Source organism: Lepus europaeus, chromosome 11, assembly GCF_033115175.1.
Source record: "Lepus europaeus isolate LE1 chromosome 11, mLepTim1.pri, whole genome shotgun sequence".
NCBI classification, from domain to species: Eukaryota; Metazoa; Chordata; class Mammalia; order Lagomorpha; family Leporidae; genus Lepus; species Lepus europaeus.
In genome coordinates, this window is record NC_084837.1 from 88,125,705 (window position 1) to 88,131,785 (window position 6,081).

Genomic DNA, 6,081 nt, shown 5'->3' on the forward strand with positions numbered 1-6,081 from the left:
GACACAGGTGTCCTGTCCAGTGGCAAGGATTTCCCATGGGTGCATTGCTGGACCCCTATATAGACATTCTGCCCCCAACCTGGGGAGGTTAACCTTTAGCGCCTGGGGACCCTGAGCACCTGGAGAAGGCAGGGGAGGGGTGCGAGCGAGGTTAGGAGTGCAGTGGGGGAGGTTAGCCAGCTCCCTGTCTCAGCGACGACCGAGCATACATTCCCGCCACCCTCTGCAGCCCCCTGAGAGACAGGAAGCAACCCTAGGTCCACAGCCAGGGACAAAGGGCCCAGCTGACTCCAGCCTAATGTGCGGAAGGACAAAAAGCCCCCAGGACTCAAAAACTGAAAACCAAACAGGATGTGGTTACAGCTGGACTCGGCCAGCTCCAGATACTGACTCCCCAGCAATGAGATGGTCCTGAGATGTGTGATGCTTGCAAAACCCTGCCCCAACTTCCCCCAGCCCAAAGGATACAAAGCCCTAGGCTCCTGCTCGAGAACACCTCTCACTGAGGGAGCTTTCCTTTGCTTCAATAGAACTTTGCTCTCCCTCGGGACTGGCATTGTGGTGTCGTGGGTCAAGCTGCTGTCTGCAACGCCAACATCCCGTACGAGCACTGATTCGAGGCCCAGCTGCTCCGCCTCGGATCCAGCTCCCTACTAATGTGCCTGGGAAAGCAGCAGAAGAGGGCCCCAGTTCATGGGCCCCTGCCAACCACACGGGAGATCCAGATGGAATTCTAGGCTCCTGGCTCTGTTGTAGCTACTTGGGGAAGGAACGAGAAGATGGAAGACCTGTCTCTCCCTCTCTGTAACTCTACCCTATAGACATAAAATCTTAAATTAAAAAAATGGACTGGCATTGTGCACAGTGGGTAAAGCCACTACCTGCAACACCAGCATTCCATATAGGCACTGGTTCATGTCTCAGCTGCTCCACTTCCAATCCAGCTCCCTGCTAACGAGCCTGGGAAAAGCAGTGGAAGATGGACCCAAGTCCCCAGGGCCCTGCACCCACACCGGAGACCTGGAAGAAGCTCCTGGCTCCTTGGCTTCTGCCTGGCTCAGCCCTGGCCATTGGGACCATCTGGGAATGAACCAGTGGATGGAAGATGTCTGTGACATTCACATAAATAAATAAATCTTTTAAAATATAAATTTCACACCATGCTTTCGCTTTTCACTCAAAGTTTCCTTCCTGCTCATGTTTTCTTGTCCATTTGTCTTGGTCACAGGTCGTGAACCTGAGCAGACAGAATTGTAGTCTGCTGCACCAACACAACCAATGGAACATGCAGGACAGGCCATGTCTGGCCTGGAGCTGTGGGGGATGGGGCCGCTCTGGAACCACACCCCTTTGATGCCAGGATGTAAACCATCAGACCCTTAAAGGAGCACTTGTGAGTTTGGCATCATTGTAGAAACTGTTTACGCGACCTAAATTAACTCACACAGCTATCATCTCTGCAAGTTGACAGTCTCGGCCTGTGAGAGCTGCAGGGATCCACCTAAAAGTCAAAATCCAGAGAGGCCGGCCAGAAGTTACATTTAAGGAATTGTAGGAGGTCAAACCACTTGGTGAAAACAGGAATTTAGACTTTTTGTAAAAGTATTAATCCATTTAACCTGAACACTTTACCCAAGGCTGTGGCCCAGATCTAATTAGAGTTCTGGGAGTCACTCAAACAGGCAGATCATGTGAGCTCCTTTAAGACCCATTTTTGTTTTCAAGCAATCAAGACCTGATAAGGACAACAAAAAAACGTACTGCTCAATTGAAGGATTAGCATGAGGCAAGTGAACCCATGACTTAGGACAATTAAATATATAGTGGAACAAAGAGGCAGAGAAGACACAGGACCTAACTGTAACATAATTTCTTCTAACCTCACCCAGCTTAATCTCACACACCCTTCACTTCCACAAACCTTTACAATGTACATCATCCTCTTTCTCAACCAACCTTACCAAGAATACATGCTTCCTCCACTTTCTTTCCTACCTACTGTTTCCTTCAATTCATGTCCTAACATAGTCCTCCAATATCTCTAAATTAAGAGGAACATATGTTTAAAAGAACAATTTGTACAGCTGCATTTGATCTGTTTCCACAATTGTACTTTGCCAAGTGGTGCACACTTTAGCCTACAAAACATGTAAGTACAGAATCAAGACTGTTTTGCTAAAAGATATAACTGCATGAACCTAATAGCAAATACTGTCATAGAATCACAACTGGATCTCAAAAGACTTATAAAGATGGTCACGAGGGGGCCAGTGCTCTGGCGTAGCTGGTGAAGCAGCCTGCAGTGCCAGCATCCCATGTGGGCACCAGTTTGAGTCCTGGTTGCTCCACTTCCAATCTGGAGAACAGCGGAGGATGGCCCAAGTCCTTGGGCCCCTGCACCCACGTGGGAGACCTGGAGGAAGCGCCTGGCTTAGCATCGGCCAACTCCAGTTGTTGCAGCCATTTGGGGAGTGAACCGGCAGATGGAAGACTTTTCTCTCTCTCTCTGCTTTTTTTTTTTTTTTAATTCTCTACCTTTTAAATAAATAAGTAAATCTAAAAAAAAAGAAAGAAAGAAAAAGATGGTCATTGGGACCAGCATTACGGCACAGTAAGCTGCTGCTTGTGATGCTGACATCCCATGTGAGCGCCAGTCTGAGTCCTGGCTGCTCCATTTCTGATCCAGCTCCCTGGGAAAGCAGGGAAGGGTGCCACAAGTACTCGGACCCCTGCCACCCACATGGGAGACCTGGATGAGGTTCCAGGCTCCTGGCTTTGGCCTGGCCCAGCCCCAGCTGTTGTGACCATCTGGGGAGTAAAGCAGCAGATGGAAGATTTCTCTCTCTCCTTCTCTCTCTGTAACTCTGCCTTTTTATTTATTTATTTATTTATTTATTTATTTGAAAGACAAAGTTACAGAGAGAGAAGGGGAGATAGAGATCTTTCACCCATAGGTTCACTTGCCAAATAGCTGCAACTGCTAGGGCTCGGGCTGGGCCAGGCCGAAGCCAGAATCCAGGAGTTTCACGTGGGTCTCCCACATGGATGGCAGGGGCCCAAACACTCAGGCCACCTTCTGTTGCTTTCCCAGGCCATTAGCAGGGAGCTGGATTGGAAATGGAACAGCCGGGACTGGGACCAGAACCCATATGGGATATTATGCTACAGCACTGCTCCCTCTGTAACTCTTTTAAATAAATAAATCTTCTTTAAAAGATCAGCCAGCCACAGTAACAACTCAGCAATCTACACAGACTTTTAGAAAGAACACACAGAGCATTTTGTCCTGTCCGGTGTGGGGACCTATAATGAGTGGCAGCGGCGATGGGCAAGCTCTTTAACAGGCACATATTGTCTACAACCACGGAACACAGGGATCTGAAATAGGCAATCAGAGAAACTCAGAACTTAATAAGAAAATGTGGACGCTTTGGGACAGGAGGCCCGCCACTGCTAACCTAGGAGGATGGTTAAAGTGCTGGAAAACTTGGCCCAGCAAGCGGTCTTGTTAGTGGTAAAAACAGTTTTGGGAGCAGGCGTTGTGGCACAGTGGGGTAAGGCACCACCTGCAATGTGGGTATTCCATACCAGCACTGGTTCACAACCTGGCTGCTCTATTTCTAATCCAACACCCTGATAATGTACCTGGAAAAGCAGTATCAGCTGGGCCAAGAGCTTGGACCCCTGCCACCCGCACAGCAGACCCGGATGGAGTTCCAGGCTCCTGGCTTCAGCCTGGCACAGCCCTGGCCATTGAGGCCATTTGGAGAATGAACCAGCACATGGAAGCTCTCTCCCCCTTCTCTCTGCAACTCTGCCTTTCAAACACATTTTCGTTTTCATAGCAGTTTAAGAGAAACCATCGCGACCAGTGCTTGCCAGTACTGCTTACAAAACGGTGGCAGAGGGAGAGGAAACGAGGCCCATGGCATCCTGCAGTAGGGACGTGAGAAGCAAAGCTCTGAGGGCTGGCTGCAACCCTGGGCCTGGACTGCTAGACAGACAGGACATCCCCCGCCATGCCGACACAGATGAGGGAGAAGGGGGAGAGGGCAGACCCTGGGCAGGTCAGGCCATCGGGGAGGCCCGAGAGGGCCAGTGTGGGCAGAGTGAGCCAGCTGGCCCTGGTCTCTTGAAAGATACTCGTGATGGGACTGGCCGTGGGGCGTGGGCAGGTGTGTGTCTGCACAAGTGTGGCCAAGAGACTTTGGCTAAAAGACCGGGGAAAGGCCAGGGTGATGATGATGTGGGAGCAGCAACGTGTTAGTCTAGGGCTGCTGAGCTGGCAGCCTTAAAGAACCCCCGAGTATAAGTCCATCCTCCTACTGGCCAATCAAAACACCCTCTGTCCTGGGACGCATCTGCTCTGTCCTGCGGAGGTGGCTGCAAGTGCTGTGTGGGTGCCTGCGCATCCTCCACCTCTCCTCTTTGATGGGCATTTCTCTGTGTGGGCCGACCCACGCTCATGTGTGTCCTTGTTCACTTTTCGCACCTGTTGAATAAAATCTGTTATTAGTTTGCGCACCTTACAAGGGTCTGCATTTAGAATGCTCCTCTGGGTAAGGGACAAGAGCCCGGAATAGAAACCAATACTCCCCAGCCCACATCACCTCGGTTAAAAGCCTCTGGCAAAGAGGCCTTGGCTGCCCCCAGACAAGGCAGGAGAAAGGATTAAAGGTGGCTAGCCACACAATATTCCTCAGGGCAAGGCCGCTCAGGACTTATCACTGCTCTCATTCTCTCCTGGCAGACTAGGACTGGAGTAGGGAGGGGGAGATTCCTCAGGGAGGGGGCTGGAACCCACCCAACAAGCTTACTGAACCAGCACCAGGTTGCAAATACATCATTGTTGGCCACTTGCTTCTTCAAAGCCAGGAGCTTCTTCAAGGTCTCCCACGTGGGTGCATGGACCCAAGGACTCGGGCCATCCTCTGCTGTTTTAGCAGGGAGCTGTCAGAAGCATTTTTTTTTAGTTTGTTCTAAATCATTTTTAAAAACTGTACCTGAGGTATTATAAAAAGTTGGTACCCATATACACATGCTAACATGAACTGAAAATTCATGTAGTTACTTCATTTTTTAGCTTGACCTTCTAGTAAATCTTTAGCTTCCCTGATTTTGGCTGCTGTATTAGGAGATCCTCCCTTGTCTGGGTGATTTAAAAGCATAATTTCTCGATGTGCATCTCTTATTTTTCCTTTATTGGCAGTAGGGCTTACACCTGGTATTAATGCTGCTCATTTTGTCGTTTGGGGTTCAAACCCCCCTCTGTGTTCGCCGCCACTGAAGGCAGATTTCGGGAGACTTTGAAGAACTTGCTCCATACGCTTCATAGCTTGCAACACATAACGGCCTGCAAATCCTGCAGCAGCAATGGTCAATCCGACCGCTACTGCACTGGCCACGGCTTGGGCTCAGCCCCCCTGCCTGCACCGGGAGCACGGTACATCCCAGTCTGGGGCCGCGGCCACCAACCAGACGCCATTACCCCAAAACGAGGAGCCGCCAGCTACACTCACAAGCAGCCCAAGCACAGGCTTCCCGTGGAATCCAGAAGCGTTTTACATGGGGGACAACTGTGGCCACACCCCACCCTCTGGGGTCTCCAGCGTGGACCTCCTGAGGGAGAAGGGGCCTCTGGCAGTGCTGGTCGCCTTCTGGGCTTTCCTGTGCTCTGGCCTGCTGGCCGGCTCTGCGCTGTCTGCCTCTTTGATGCAGCTCCATGTTGGATCTTGTCCACACCATCTGACACTTGCAAAGTAGCTTGCTACCCTGAGTGGGTGGGTGAGTGGGCACCCCTAGGCCTGCCCACTGCAGCATCGGGGTGGGGGAGGGGCCGCGTGTCCCAGCCCCTGGTTGAGCTGCCGTCACTCACCTTCACCGGGTGCCCTCTAGTCACCTCCCCAGGTGAAGTGCCTCTGTTTCATTCCTGTGAACAACATGGCCATCACCTGTAGAGCTGTCCTGATTCCCTGGTGATTGCCCCAGCTAATAACCGGGGAGCCTGGCCTTCACCCCATCATAGTCTATAAAATGGTCATAGTAACGCCCCACGCCTTGGACCTGGAGTGAGATCAAAAG

General features: G+C 51.1%; 1 pseudogene; it reads right to left on the reverse strand.

Annotated features, from left to right (window-relative positions):
* Window positions 1-5,072: 5,072 nt before the first annotated feature.
* LOC133769599 (mitochondrial import inner membrane translocase subunit TIM14-like) lies at window positions 5,073-5,396 on the reverse strand (annotated as a pseudogene).
* Between the last annotated feature and the right edge of the window lie 685 nt (window positions 5,397-6,081).